Source organism: Ovis aries, chromosome 6 (genome assembly GCF_016772045.2).
Source record: "Ovis aries strain OAR_USU_Benz2616 breed Rambouillet chromosome 6, ARS-UI_Ramb_v3.0, whole genome shotgun sequence".
Lineage (NCBI taxonomy): Eukaryota > Metazoa > Chordata > Mammalia > Artiodactyla > Bovidae > Ovis > Ovis aries.
The window spans coordinates 98630756-98646409 of NC_056059.1; the positions used below are offsets into that span (position 1 = coordinate 98630756).

Genomic DNA, 15654 nt, shown 5'->3' on the forward strand with positions numbered 1-15654 from the left:
TTGAAAGCATCAGTTCTCTGGCGCTCAGCCAACCCAGTTGTTTTCTAGACCTGCTGTGTTTCTATTCACTCGAATCTTTCCTTTAGTTCTTCTCAGGAGGTTTCAGAGTCTAAGTCATCCTTTTTCATGGTTCACGCTCTCATTTAGCTCGATCACACTGAATGGGACTTCCTAAGACAAGAAGTCTGGCAAGTTCATTTTTTGAGTCTTTCTACATCTGAAAAAAAATTTTTTTCTTTCCTTCATACCTCATAGTTCAGTTAGACTTATAACTACATTTAAAATAAATTCCCCTTAGAAATTGAAGCTGCAGGAACTCTGAGGATAAAAGATGAAGAAAAGTCCCCTTGAAGGTGCAAGTCAATGAGTAGGTGAGCCAGGAGAGGACCCCCTCCTATAACCTCAGCCCACTAATACACAGCTCCATCTCTCCCCCCGCCCCGCCAACCCCCAGCACAAGGAGACGACATCTGCTCCAGCGCTTCATTAGTGTGTCTTCTGGGCTGTTTTCCATTTGCTCTATGCGTCTTAGTCTTCTCTTCCCAAGCTAAATAATAAGCCCCTCGAGGGGAGGGACCAGATCCTCTTTTTCTTTGTATTTCTCTCCTTACTTAAAACAACATGGATACATCTGAGCTATATGTGCCTTGTCATGGTGAGTTGAGGAAGGAGCCAGGGATGGAGCAAAAGAGGAAACACCTTCTCTAATGGGAACAAGTCACAAATGAAAAATAGAAACTGCAGCTTTGCCCTGTATGGTACGAGCTGCCCCAGATGGAACTGTTAAATATACGGAGAATGTAATTGAGCTATTTATGGGAAAAAGTGAGGTGAAAGTGAAAGTCACTCAGTCATGTCCGACTCTTTTCGACCCCATGGACTATAGAGTCTGTGGAATTCTCTAGGCCAGAATACTGGAAAAGACATGTAATAAATTATCACATTATAAATTAAAAGAAAAGTCCTAAATGGGAAGGAGGAATGAGATGCAAGGAGAGACAGAAGCCAAAAGAAGACAAGAAGGAAGGAAAAGAAAGAGAGAGAAATAGAAAGCAGAAAATAAGATGGCAGATTTCCCCCCTCCCTCAGACGTATTACTCACTTTAAATACCTCAATTATAACACAAAAAAGATCAGATCAGACATTTAAAATAAACCGATAAATCTAACCACATGTTCTCATCAAGAGTTGCAGGAACATAATACACAGAGACTTTAAAAGTCAAGGGAGAGATAAAAATCTACCAGGCAACGAGCCAAAAGCAAGATAGTATCATTTAAGTACTATGAGACAAATATGTTATAATGCAGTGAAAGTAGGTAAACCTCAGAGGTCAATACCCACACGGGTGAGCTCAAAAACACATGGAAAAAGCACGTCAAAAGAGTACACATGGTAAGAAGATATTTATAGAAATTTCACATAATGAATGTATGTTTTATAGTAATATTTCCAAACCAAAATTTATATCGGTCAGCAAAATACACATCAGTTCAGTTCAGTCGCTCAGTTGTGTCCGACTCTTTGTGATCCCACGGGCTGCAGCACACCAGGCTTCCCTGTCCATCACCAACTCCTGGAGTTTGCTCAAACTCATGTCCACTGAGTTGATGATGCCAACCAACCATCTCATCCTCTGTCGTCCCTCCTGCCTTCAACCTTTCCCAGCTTCAAGGTCTTTTCCAATGAGTCAGTTCTTCTCATCAGATGGCTCATCTTCACATCAGCTCCAAAGTATTGGAGCTTCTTCAGCTTCAACATCAGTCCTTCCATGCTTCTAAGGACTGATTTCCAAGGGGCTGTCAAGTATTTTCCAACATCACAGTTCAAAAACATCAGTTCTTCGGTGCAGTTTTCCTTATGGTCCAACTCACATATGTGGTGAAATTATAATAGAAATAAAGAAAATGATTAGTGCAAAATTCAGATTACCTCTGGTGGGGAAAGAAAGAGCAGGACCATGGTGGAGCTGGCGGGTGTGTCACAGGGCCTGGTTTATAGTGTCTTCAGTGAAGTGGAAGATTCATGAGTGTTCATTTACTATTATTTTAAAGCCAAGTTTGTATGTTATATGCACTCTTGTTTACAAATATCCTTTGGAATTTTGAAGGCATTGCTCCATGGTCTTCTACTATTTGATGTGACTGAGATGTCAACCTAGTACTTATTCCTTGGAAGCAATGTGTCTTTGGAAGCTTTTAGAATTTTCTTTTTGATGCTTATGTTTCTGAAGTTTTGTAACCTCAGGTGTCTAGCTGTAGCTATTCCCCCCTTCATTGTGCTGGGTCCTGCGTGGTTCCTTTCACTCTAAAAACTCATTCCTTCAGCACTAGGAAAATCTCATGTTATTTCATTCAGCTATTGCTTCTGATGACAGTGCATGTCTTAATCCCATCTCCCATTGTTTTCAATATTTCTGAAACAGTCTTCAGGATTTTACGGGAAAGAGCATCTCCCACCACTCTTTAGCTTCGTAGAAGACAAGCATTCTAGAATATAGCTTCCCCTAGTTTTTCTTCAACTACCACTTTCTCATCTACTCTACATCTAGAAATTCACTGAACTCTCTTCTTTTTTATGATGACCCTTTTCCCAGTTTCTTGATTTTAACTATAAGTCTCCAGGAATATTTTTTAATTAATTAATTTATTTTAATTGGAGGCTATTTACTTTACAATATTGTAGTGGTTTCTGCCATACATTGACATGAATCAGTCAAGGGTGTACATGTGTTTCCCATCCTGAACCCCCCTCCAACCTCCCTCCCCATCCCATCCCTCAAGGTCATCCCAGTGCACCAGCCCTGAGCACTCTGTCTCATGCATCAGGCCTTCAGGAATATCTTTTAAATGCTTGTTTGTTGACTCTTCAGCACAAAACTCTGTCAGTTTTTCTGAGATACAGAGAGAAAACTGAACCAATGGGAGAGGATTGCCTAGAGCTAAAGGAATTGAAGTCTGTGCCTGGATGAAATCATACCTGTACACCTGAATGAGTGCCCCCAAATACCCTTTACTCACTAACTGCATAATCTAGGACAGAGAAGTTGATTCTCTTATCTGTGCTTTAGTTTCAAATGGAGGTAATAATACTAGATATGTTGTTGTTCAGTCACTAAGTCGTCTCCAACTCTTTGCAACCCCATGGACTGCAGCACGCCAGGCTTCCCTGTCTCTCAATATCTCCCAGAGTTCACCCAAGTTCATGTCCATTGAATCGGTGATGCTATCAAACCGTCTCATCCTCTGCCACCCTCTTCTCCTTCTCTCTCCTATGCTAGATATACCAGTGAGTAAATAGAGAAAATCATAGGCGTTATGCAGTGTGGAAGATCCAGGTTCAGTCCCTGGGTCAGGAAGATCCCCTGGAGAAGGAAATGGCAACCCACTCCAGTATTCTTGCCTGGAGAATCCCGTGGACAGAGGAGCCTGGCAGGCTGCTGTCCATGGGGTCACAAAGAGTTGGACGTGGCTGAGTGACTATCACTCACACAATTTATATCAGATGTCCTCCCCTGATACATAATTGGTGCCAGCTCCCCACCACAGTTTAGCTCTGTGGAGGAGGGTTTCTCTTGGGCAGAGGGAGGAGTGAACATTCTGATTGCTAAATCTGAATTCCCTGGTGGCAGCGGGTGTGTGGGCTCTGAGTGTGAACTGCGTCTGTGCTCTCTGCACACGTTGCCTTTGCACATGCTCTTTCACTCACTGTCTGCACTGCCCTTCCCGTCCCTCTTGGCTGGTTGATTCTTAATCATCTTCTAGATTTCAGTTCAATTGTCAGCTTCCTTGAGAAGCTTTTCCGGACCTGCTACCTTCAGCGCTTCGTGCTGTGTATTTCTTTCCGTTAATACGACATACGCCCGCCACCCCCGCCCCACAACCTCGGGGCTGGACCGTCTCCCTTACATGGTTTCGTTCTATGACTTCTGCACAGTGAAGTGAAGTTGCTCAGTCATGTCTGACTCCTTGCGACCCCATGGACTGTAGCCCACCAGGCTCCTCAGTCCATGGGATTTTCCAGGCATGAATACTGGAGTGGGTTGCCATTTCTCTGCACAGCTTCCTCCTAAATCCTCCCCCACCCCGGCCTTCTGTCTTGCCTCTCATCTCAAGGATGTCAAATTGTCCAGTATTTCCTCTGTGTCTTGTTGACCCAGGCACTACTTTCTTGCTGACAAGCCTTGTTTGATTGGTTCTGCTGATTAAGTGAATTCTGTTTCTCTTCAGTTACTGTCCCTTTCGGTTATTTTTCTTTCTAAATATTGTGTCATTTACTTGGAAAGATAATATACAAAATTCAAAAGCGATAGAAGAGTGCAGTGTGAAAAGTAAGTCTCCTTTCCCTCTCTGGACCCCCAGTTATACTGTCTCCCTGTATAAAGACACAATGGCTTATATACGATGGCTGTATGCTCCTCCTGGCTCTGTGTTTTGTTTGCATTTTTGTCAATCTATCTTGAAGATTTGTGTTTCTGACAAAATCTAAAGTACAAAATAAATCCCAGTAGGTACAACCTCTACTTTTTTTAAAAAGTATTTTATGTGTCTTGGTTTATAAATTTATACACGTTTTAATCATTTCTTTTTTTCTCCCTGTCCATTAAATTCAATAATTCCTTGCAATAGCTGCCAGTGTTTTAGAAAAGCATAATCCAGCCAGAAGGCCTTGTGTGTGTGATGGTAGGAGGGATTAAAGGAAAGGAGCAGTGATGAGAATGCCATCCCCTCCACGGCATCTCGCCTGTAGGGATGGATGGGGGGGGGGGGGGGAAGTAACCACACCATAGTGAAGAAACGGAGCTGCAGATGGAATCTTGCAAGCTCTTGAGCCCTGAAAAGATCATGGTTTCTCTGTCTTACCAAATCTAGTTCAAAATAAATGTTTACTTTTTGAAATGACCCAGCATTTATATGTGCAGAAATTCAAATGCATTTTTAATTTGCCAAATCTTAGACAAATGGTGAGAAATACCTTGTTCCCTTTCTTTTCTCTGTGTGTGTCCCTGATTTGCTTGGTCCCTGGGTATGTGCTTGGGCTGGTGACTCAGAGGATAAAGAATCTGCCTGCAATTCGGGAGACTTGAGTTTGATCCCTGGGTCTGGAAGATCCCTCGGAGAAGGGAATGGCTACCCACTCCAGTATTCTTGCCTGGAGAATTCTGTGGACAGAGGAGCCTGGGGGGCTACTGTTCATGGGGTCAGAAAGAGTAGGACACAACTGAGCAGCTAACACTTTCACTTCTTTTTTCACTTGGGACGTGCTTGGTCAGCTTTTTGGGTCAGCCAGCACTGGTGGGACGATCAACGCCAGGCATGTAGCTGGCATCACAGAGCTCTGAGAATGCAGAAGTGAGCAGGACAGAATTCCTGAGTCTAGGTCATTTTCTCAGGGAAGACCGACAGAAGGGCAATTCTAGTTCCATGTGGTACATGCAAGCAGGATGCTCTAGTATCACACTGGAAGAGTTTTAACCTCTGTGGGGTCTAACCTCAGAAGAAGGGGACGACAGAGGATGAGATGGTTGGATGGCATCACCGACTTAATGGACATGAGTTTGAGCAAGCTCCGGGAGATGGTGAAGGACAGGGAATCCTGGTGTGCTGCAATCCATGGGGTCGCAAAGAGCCGGACATGACTGAGCGACTGAATAGCAACAAACCTCGTTAATTATGTGTCAGTGCTCAAGGATAAGTTTATTGACATAAGGTGAAAGGATCTTATCACAAGTTCCTGTTACCAAGTACATGCACATAGCAGATCACATTTCCCAAAGATAAAAATCCACAGGCTTGTCATAATCTTCTCACACTATGTGACTGATAATCTCATCTCACACGTAGGGGTCTATGTCCCTCTCTTTGAATCTGGATAGAGGCTTGTGGCTGCTCAACCTGTGGAGCAGCAGTGGAAGTGATGCCACGTGTCTTCCAAGCTCAGTCATATAAATGATTGTCTCACCCTCCGTGCTTATCCCTGCAAAAGTGAAATTATTGGTCACTCAGGCATGTCTGACTCTTTGCTATCCCATGGCTTGTAGCCCGCCAGGCTCCTTGGTCCATGGGATTCTCCCAGCAAGAATATTGCAGTGGGTAGCCATTCCCTGCTCCAGGGAATCTTCCCAACCCAGGGATCAAACCCAGGTCTCCTGCATTGAAGGAGGATTCTTTATCATCTGAGCCATCAGGAAAGCCCCACCGTATTTTGATGAAGACCAAGCTATATGGAGAGGCCACATGTGGGTGCTCTGGCCAACAGTCACAAAGCCCTCAGTCAACAAGCCAGCATCAACTACCAGATACGTGAATGAATGAACTTCACATTGTTCCAGATCCTGGCCTTAGAGTCTTTCAATTAGATATCAGATATGATGGAGCAAAGATAAGCTGTTCACATTGATGCTGCCTGAATTCCTGACTCGTAGAAACCATGAGGTAGAATACATGATGATTGTTATTTTAAACCAGTAAGTATAGGAAAATTTTGTTGTGCATGAATAAGGAACTAAGAAAGATGGGAGAAGTTGGAATGACGGTGAATACAGTCATCTTTATGATCTGCAAAAAAAATGAAATCTCAAAACTTTTCTTTGGATGTTGATGAATGAAGTGACATTTTAAAATTATCGTCTGGTAAGGTGCTTTGAAAAACCAAAAGCAGGGTAGCTGTCATAAACAGAACTAACATTCATGAACAGCAAGGAGATCCAACCAGTCCATCCTAAAGGAAATTGGTCCTAAATATTCATTGGAAGGACAGATGTTGAAGTTGAAACTCCAATACTTTGGCCAGCTGAAGCAAAGAACTGACTCATTTGAAAGACCCTGATGCTGGGAAAGATTGAGGGAGGGAGGAGAAGGGGACGACAGAGGATGAGATGGTTGGATGGCATCACTGATGCAATGGACATGGGTTTGAGTAAGCTCTGGGAGTTGGTGATGGACAGGGAAGCCTGGCTTGATGCAGTGCATGGGGTCGCAAAGAGGTGGACATGACTGAGCGACTGAACTGAACTGAACACTCATGTAATTCACCCAAGACTTGAGAGCTCAGAAATTGAAGTAACCTGGGATTAAGCATACAGAATGGCTTCACAGGTGATGCTAGTGGTAAAGAACTTGCCTGCCAATGCAGGAGGTGTAAAAGACTTGGGTTCAATTCCTGGGTCTTGAAGATCCCCTGAGAGGGGCATGGCACCCACTCCAATATTCTTGCCTGGAGAATCTCATGAACAGAGGAGGCTGGCGAGCTAGAGTCCATGGGGTCACAAAGAGTCAGACATGGCTAAAGGGACTTAGCATGCAAAGCCTATAGTTAATGAGACTAACCACAGAGCAGAGTCAAACTTCCACTAACCCAATAAGCAGCAATATTCACACTTCGGCGTGTCTCCGAATCACCAGTAAGTGTGCTAAAGTGCAGCTTCCCTCTCCCCTCCCTACCCACCCTGCTTACGCCTCTGAGTATTTTCTTGCAAGGTGGGGTTTGGGAAATCAGGATTTCTGCAGTCTTCATGCAGGTTGACTACAGATGGCGCAAGTTCATCCTATATTGGAAAACCTGTTTGAATTCTGGCAGGGCAGACAGCTTAGGCCGAGGCAGTGGTGACCAGGCTGGGCTCCTGTCTGAGCCCTTTAGAGCAGATGCCATGTCCCCCATCCACAGAATACACTCAGGGCACATTAGCTGAGCGGAGGGGAGCCCATCACTGCGGGTGCTCCTAGAGTGGGGCATTCCCTCCAGTTTCATAGAGTGACTGGCCCCTTGCCATGCCGCCAAAACAAATCCTTCCATTCCAGAGAAATCACTCATTTGAGAGTCTCACAGGAAATTTCTGCTTTGTTTTCTTCTGTTTTTTAATGAGTAGAGATGGGAGAACTTGTACGGAGTGAGCAGTATGTGTGTGTTAGTTGCTCAGTCATTTCTGACTTTTTGTGACCCCGTGGACTGTAGCTTGCCAGGCTCCTCCGTCCATGGGATTTTCCAGGCAGAAATACTGGAGTAGACTGCAATTTCTGTCTTCAGAGGGTCTTCCCTACCCAGGGATTGAACCTGAGTCTCCAGCATTGCAGGCAGACTCTTTACTATCTGAACCACAGGGGAACTTGGAGGGAGTGAGCAGAGATCTAGAGAAAGAACAAAGGGAAACATTCCTGTACAGAAATTGTTGGAAAGGTTATTTGCTCATTCTATAACGGCAGATTTGAGTTTAAGCTCCATGATGATAGAGTCTTTTTTTTTTTTTTTTAACCTACTGTGTCCCCAGAGCTTCAAATAATGCTTGGCAAATGACAAGAATGATAACAAAGGCGACTAACTTTTCTTGGGCATTAGGAAATCAACACTGAATATTCACTGGAAGGACTGATGCTGGAAAAGGTCAGTTTTCATTCCAATCCCAAAGAAAGGCAATGCAAAAGAATGCTCAAACTACTGCACAATTGCACTCATCTCACATGCTAGTAAAGTAATGCTCAAAATTCTCCAAGCCAGGCTTCAGCAATACGTGAACCGTGAACTCCCTGATGTTCAAGCTGGTTTTAGAAAAGGCAGAGGAGCCAGAGATCAAATTGCCAACATCGGCTAGATCATCGAAAAAGCAAGAGAGTTCCAGAAAAACATCTATTTCTGCTTTATTGACTATGCCAAAGCCTTTGACTGTGTGGATCACAATAAACTGGAAAATTCTGAGAGAGATGGGAATACAGACCACCTGACCTGCCTCTTGAGAAATCTGTGTGCAGGTCAGGAAGCAACAGTTAGAACTGGACATGGAACAACAGACTGGTTCCAAATAGGAAAAGGAGTACATCAAGGCTGTACATTGTCACCATGCTTATTTAACTTATATGCAGAGTACATCATGAGAAACACTGGGCTGGAGGAAGCACAAGCTGGAATCAAGATTGCTGGGAGAAATATCAATAACCTCAGATATGCAGATGACACCACTCTTATGGCAGAAAGTGAAGAGGAACTAAAAAGCCTCTTGATGAAAGTGAAAGAGGAGAGTGAAAAAGTTGGCTTAAAGCTCAACATTCAGAAAACAAAGATCATGGCATCTGGTCCCATCACTTCATGGGAAATAGATGGGGAAACAGTAGAAACAGTGTCAGACTTTATTTTTTTTGGGCTCCAGAATCACTGCAGATGGTGACTGCAGCCATGAAATTAAAAGACGCTTACTCCTTGGAAGGAAAGTTATGACCAACCTAGATAGCATATTCAAAAGCAGAGACATTACTTTGCTGACTAAGGTCCATCTAGTCAAGGCTATGGTTTTTCCTGTGGTCATGTATGGATGTGAGAGTTGGACTGTGAAGAAGGCTGAGCGCCAAAGAATTGATGCTTTTGAACTGTGGTGTTGGAGAAGACTCTTGAGAGTCCCTTGGACTGCAAGGAGATCCAACCAGTCCATTCTGAAGGAGATCAACCCTGGGATTTCTTTGGAAGGAATGATGCTAAAGCTGAAGCTTCAGTACTTTGGCCACCTCATGTGAAGAGTTGACTCATTGGAAAAGACTCTGATGCTGGGAGGGATTGGAGGCAGGAGGAGAAGGGGACGACCGAGGATGAGATGGCTGGATGGCACCACGGACTCGATGGATGTGAATCTGAGTGAACTCCGGGAGATGGTGATGGACAGGGAGGCCTGGTGTGCTGCGATTCATGGTGTCACAAAGAGTCGGACACGACTGAGCGACTGAACCGAACCAGACTGATGCTGAAGCTGAAGCTCCAGTACTTTTGCCACTTGATGCCAAGAGCTGACTCATTGGAAAAGACCCTGATGCTGGGAAAGATTGAAGGCAGGAGCAGAAGGGGGCAACAGAAGATGAGATGGTTGGATGGCATTACCAATGAACATGAATTGGAGCAAGCTCCAGGAGATAATAAAGGACAGGGTGGCCTGGTGTGCTGCAGTTCAAGGGATTGCACAGTCGGACATGACTTAGCAACTGAACAGCCATGTGTTCGATTCTCTTCTAAGCATTTTATATATATTTTTTCATTATATCTTTACATCATCCCTGTGAAGTAGGTACTAATATTATCCTCATTTTGTGAGCTCAAAAACTGAGGCACAGAGAGGCACATCATAGGCACTCTGTAAATACTTGCTGAATGAATTATTTGTGGAGTGCTTCCTGCATGCCAAGCTATCTGTGAAGCTCCAAAGAGGGTAAAGAAGTGAAGAAGACAGGATCCTTTCTGTGAGATTCCTGATCACACTGCCGGGAAGGTGGACAGAGCCTGCCTCCGTCCATCCCCCGCCTCCCATCCTGCCATGAATGATATTCTTGGCTGAAGCTCTGAGAAAGCAATGCAGGTCAGCACGTCTTTAAAAAATGACCCAAGGTTGAGACGACAGCCATATCCTGTAAAATGCCAGAATGATGATAGTTTATTTCTAAAGAAATGCAGATAACTGAGCAATCAGTCTTTTGCAAGTGATTATTCGGTAGAGTGGGCCCTTGGGGCTTGACAGTGAGCCACGCCAACAAAGCTGAGTTCATTTGAGGGACCCAAGGGACGTTTTCTTCGGTTTAGTCCTCTCGTTGTCTCCCTCCTACCTCCTCCCCTTGCCCCATTCATTGTTCTGGGCTTTATCACCCTCAACATGTACAAAGGAAAGATCCAGCACTTTCACTACCCCAAGATGTTTACCCTTCCATAGCCAGCTCCAGGGGAAATCATTTTCTGTCCTTTCCCAGGCTCCTGCAAAATGAGAGAAGCTCTCCAAAAGGTCTGTGTGCGTGCTATGTTGCTTCAGTGGTGTCCGACTCTTTGCAACCCTAGGACTGTAGCCCTCCAGGCTCCTCTGCCCAAGGGATTTTCCAGGCAAGAATACCAGAGTAGGTTGCCATTTCCTTTGCCAGGGGATCTTCCTGACCCAGGGATTGAACCCGTGTCTCTTTATGTCTTCTGTGTTGGCAGGAGTGTTCTTTACCACTGGTACCACCTGCTCAAACTGAGTGTCTGCATATTATTTGGTTTCTCACTTTTGAAACACTCTCCTTTTTTATCTTCCTTGGTTTTACTCTCTCTTTACACAAGCTGTTCCTTCTGAGTTTTGCTAAACTTTCCTTTTGTTTTTAGATTTTTTTTTTTGATGTGGACCATTTTATAGGTCTTTACTGAATTTATTACATATTGCTTCTGTTTTATATTTTGGCTTTTTGGCCTCAAGGTATATGGGATCCTAGCTCCCTGACAGGGATCAAGCCCACACCCCCTACATTGGAAGGTGAAGTCTTAACCAAGGACTGCCAGGGAGTCCCTATCCTTTCCTTTTCCAGCTGATTTCCCAATCTTGGAGTTCTTCAGTGCTGGCCCTCAACCCTCCTCTTCTCTTTTCCCTCTTCCTTGCTGATCTCATTCATTCCCGTGGATTCAAGTGTCATGGAACCCTAAATTTGTGTTTCTCTCCTGAGTCTCTCCTTTGACTGATAAACTCTTGACATCTGCTCTCTTGACTCCCCTTGGATGTTTCACCTCAAACTCAACAAGTCCCCAAAGAACTTGCAGTATTCCTGTTCTTGAAACTCTTTTCTCACCCTACTCCAATCTCCGTTTTGCTTAGTGGCTCTCCCTTCCAGCTGGCTGCTTATGCTGGAAAACAAATTATCCTGAATTTCTTCCCTTTTTTCACATCCCTCAGTTAAATCCATTAGTGTTTAGCTTTTCTTGATTGTGCCTTTCAGAGTTTGGACCTACATGCTTTTGAAAGCTGGGAACCTTGAAAAATGGCTGATTTTAGTCACCAGAAATTTCTATATTTGTTGTCAGTAAAAATTGCAAATTCATAGGGAAGAGTCCTCTTTTGTCCTGGAAGAAATACTTTTGTTTTCAGATTTAGGGGAAAGTAAGTCATTTCTTGGTTTGAACAAATCATCAGAGGTTTTAAAAGTATTAATGTATCTTCATCAGACACATCTAGAGGAATGAGAAGAAGATAAGCGGTGTGGTTTTAAATGTAAGTAACCAGTTGATCAAACAAGTCAATCTTTAGGGAAATCAACCCTGAATACTCATTGGAAGGACTGATTCTGAAGCTCCAGTTCTTCGACCACCTGATGAGAAGAGCTGACTCGTTGGAAGAGACCCTGATGCTGGGAAAGATTGAGGGCAGAAGGAGAAGAGGGTGTCAGAGGATGAGATGGCTGGATGGTATCACCGATGCGATGGACCTGAACTTGGGCAAACTTTGGGTGATGGTGAAGGACAGGGACGCCTGGCATGCTGCAGTCCATGGGGCCTCAAAGCATCTCACATGACTGGGAGACTGAACAACAACAACCAAACAGTATTATCTGAAATTGAACATGCCAAATAGGAAGTGGCTGTTGCTGCTGCTAAGTCGCTTCAGTCGTGTCTGACTCTGTGCGACCCCAGAGACGGCAGCCCACCAGGCTCCCCGGTCCCTGGGATTCTCCAGGCAAGAACACTGGAATGGGTTGCCATTTCCTTCTCCAGTGCATGAAAGTGAAAAGTGAAAGGGAAGTCACTCAGTCGTGTCCGACTCTTAGCGACCCCATGGACTGCAGCCCACCAGGCTCCTCCATCCATGGGATTTTCCAGGCAAGAGTACTGGAGTGGGATGCCATTGCCTTCTCCGAATAGTAAGTGGCCCACCCACCAAATAGGGAGTGCTACCACACCCGTCATTCCTGGGTTGTTCTAGGCCAGACTGAAAGATTCTGAACTCATTGTATCTGGAAGGAGAAAAACAACTCAGTTAAACAAATGGGCAGAGAACTTGAATAGACTGTTTTTTTCAAAGCAGGCACACAGATGGCCAACGTGAGAAGGTGCTCCACAACGCTAATCATCAGGGACATCCCGATCAAAGCCACGATGAGACATCACCTCACACACATCAGAACAGTCGGAAAGAGAGGAAACAATAAACTTCGGTGAGGATGTGGAGAAAAGAAAACCCTTGGGCACAGTTGGTGGGAATGTAACTTGGGTACAGAGTTTCAGTTTTACAGGATGGAGAGAGTTCTGGAGGTGGGCGATGTGATGGCTGTACCACAGTGTGAATGTACTTAATACTGCTGAACAGTGCACTTTAAAGTGGTGAATTTTATGTTGTGTATTTTACCTCAATAAGAAATATTGGAAAAAATTAGTGGTAACAGTTTTAGAACCTGCTGCCACATGGAAATTTGTGGCGGAATGGAACTTAACTTCTAGTCTGAAGCAGAGGTTCTGTGAAAGCTTGAGACAGAAGAAAGTGAGTAAGAACAAAGCTTGGGGGTCACCTTCATCAGGTGGTAAGATGATCTGGACCGGGCTCCAGCTCAGAAGTCTTTAGGGACATTCTCTACTAGAGTACTGCAAAAATACCTCCCCCAGAAGAAGCCCCCCAGCAATTCAGAGCAGAAAGCAGCCGCTCTAGAATGAAAACCTCGACATTCTGTAGAGGGTGGAGAAAATTAGACTGATTAACGGGAGGATGAGATTGTGGGAAATGCAAAAAATGACTTGTTATAGAGGGACCGGGAAGCCTGACGTGCTGCAGTCCATGGGATTGCAAGTGGCTAACACGACTCAGCCACTGAGCAACGACAATACTGTGTTCTGCCCTGTTCCCAAGATAGGATAGGATAGGATAGAATAGAATAGGAGTAAAACAGAATAGAATAGAGGTTTTGTCCCTACAGAGAGAACCAGATTGCCAGGACATAGGACTCAGAGCAGAAATGGAAAAGAAAACTAAAGTGGAGAGGACTGAGAAAGGAAGCAGAGGGTAAAACAGCAGGTACCCCAGCTCAGAACTTCAACCCCAGTGCTGTAAGCATGGTCTGTACCTGAGTTACCACATCTGGGCTCCTTCAGTGACTGTCGACTGGGAAGGGTACTGGTCTCACAGCAGAGGGACAGCCTGCATAAGGAAAACTTGTGGTCCTTTTTCCTAGAGACCGTCATACAGAGTGAGGTAAGTCAGAAAGAGAAAAACCAATATTGCATATTAACACATATATCTGGAATCTAGAAAAAGGGTACAGATGAGCCTCTTTGCAAAGGATAAATAGAGACACAGATGTAGAAAACAAATGTATGGACACCAAGGGGAAAGGGGGTGGGTGGGAGAAATTGGGAGATTGGGTTTGACATATACACTTATCATGCACGAAGCAGATAACAATAAGAACCTATTGTACAGCAGAGGGAACTGTCCTTAATGCTCTGTGGGACCAGAATGGAAAAGAAATCCAAAAGGGAAGGGATATATATATATATACACATATGGCTGATTCATTTTGGTGTAGTGTAGAAACTAACTGTAAAGCAACTATATTCCAATAAAAATTAAAGAAAGAAAAACTTGCTGTCCTTAAAAAAATTCAGACTCCTGGATCCCACCGTAGATCTGAATGAGAATCTCTGGAAGAATAGGCCATTGTTATAAGCTTCAACCACGTTTATGCTCTGAAGTCTTTTCAATGTCACCAGGAAGACTTAGCTGGTACTATGGAATTTATGCCATTATAACTGACAACCCGGGCTGGGCAGCGTGCCATCACTTTGCCTCAGCCCTCCAAGAGGAACTTTACTGAGAACAGATGGCCTGCAGCTCTGACCCAAGACACACGACATGGAGCACTTCGAGGTGTCTGTGGCAGATTGCATTTTCCAAAATGGCTACAACAGTAGCTGTCTCTTGCATTCTTCAAGCACTTGGCCACACTCCGTTAAGAGTTAGAGGAGGAGTCCCCAACCTCCAGGATCTAATGCCTGATAGTATGAGGTGGAACTGATGTAATAATAGAAATAAAGTGCACACTAACTAATGCACTTGAATCATCCCCAAACCATCCCCCCAGCCTCCATCCATAGAAAAATTAATGTTAGTCCCTCAGTCGTGTCCAACTCTTTGCCACCCCATGGTCTGTAGACCACCAGGCTCCTCCATCCATGGGATTTTCCAGGCAAGAGTACTAGAGTGGGTAGCCATTCCCTCCTCCAGGAGATCTTCCTGACCCAGGGGTTGAACCCACATTTCTTTATGTCTTCTCCACTGGCAGGCGGGTTCTTGACCAAGTGAGCCACCAGGGAAACCCCTATTGTCTCTCACAAAACCAGTCCCTGGTGCCAAAAAGCTTGGGGACTGCCGAGTTAGAGTCTGGAGTTCTTTAAATAAGAAGTTGTTCTTGTTTTCCCTGGATGCAGTAAACTTTCTTTCTTCCTTTTTTTTTGTTTTTAAAAAGTAAGAGTCTGTGTCCACTCTCTCTTGAAACCAGGCGAACCTTTGCCACTTCCTCAATAAAGACAGTTCAGCAGAAGTGAAGCTGTGTGACTCCTAAAACTAGATCATAAAAACATCACTCACTTCCTTATGGTTTTCTCAAGATGCTTGCCCTGGACACCCACAACCCCACGGTGAGATAGTCCGAGCAGCTGTTGGCGTGGCTAATGTGGAGAGGAACCCAAACCCTTAGGCTCGGGCCTGGCTGAACCACAGCCAAGAGGCAGCACTGTTTCCCAGCCCTGGCTGAGCTTCCCCGGTTCACACGTCATGAACAGAGGCAGAGTATCCTACCCAAAGTATGAAAGTCACTCAGTCGTGGCTGACTCTTTTCGACTCCCTGGACTGTAGCCCACCAGGCGCCTCTGTCTACAGAATTCTCTAGGCAAGAATACCG

General features: G+C 44.6%; 1 protein-coding gene across 1 annotated transcript in view; it reads right to left on the minus strand.

The window, feature by feature from the left end:
- Positions 1–5671: 5671 nt before the first annotated feature.
- Positions 5672–15654, minus strand: part of LOC101118024 (placenta-specific gene 8 protein-like) — a 47998-nt gene continuing 38015 nt past the window's right edge. Inside the window, exon 5 of the mRNA XM_042251587.1 lies at positions 5672–5977. The gene's annotated coding sequence lies outside the window, so the exon portion shown is untranslated. The remainder of the gene's footprint in view (positions 5978–15654) is intronic.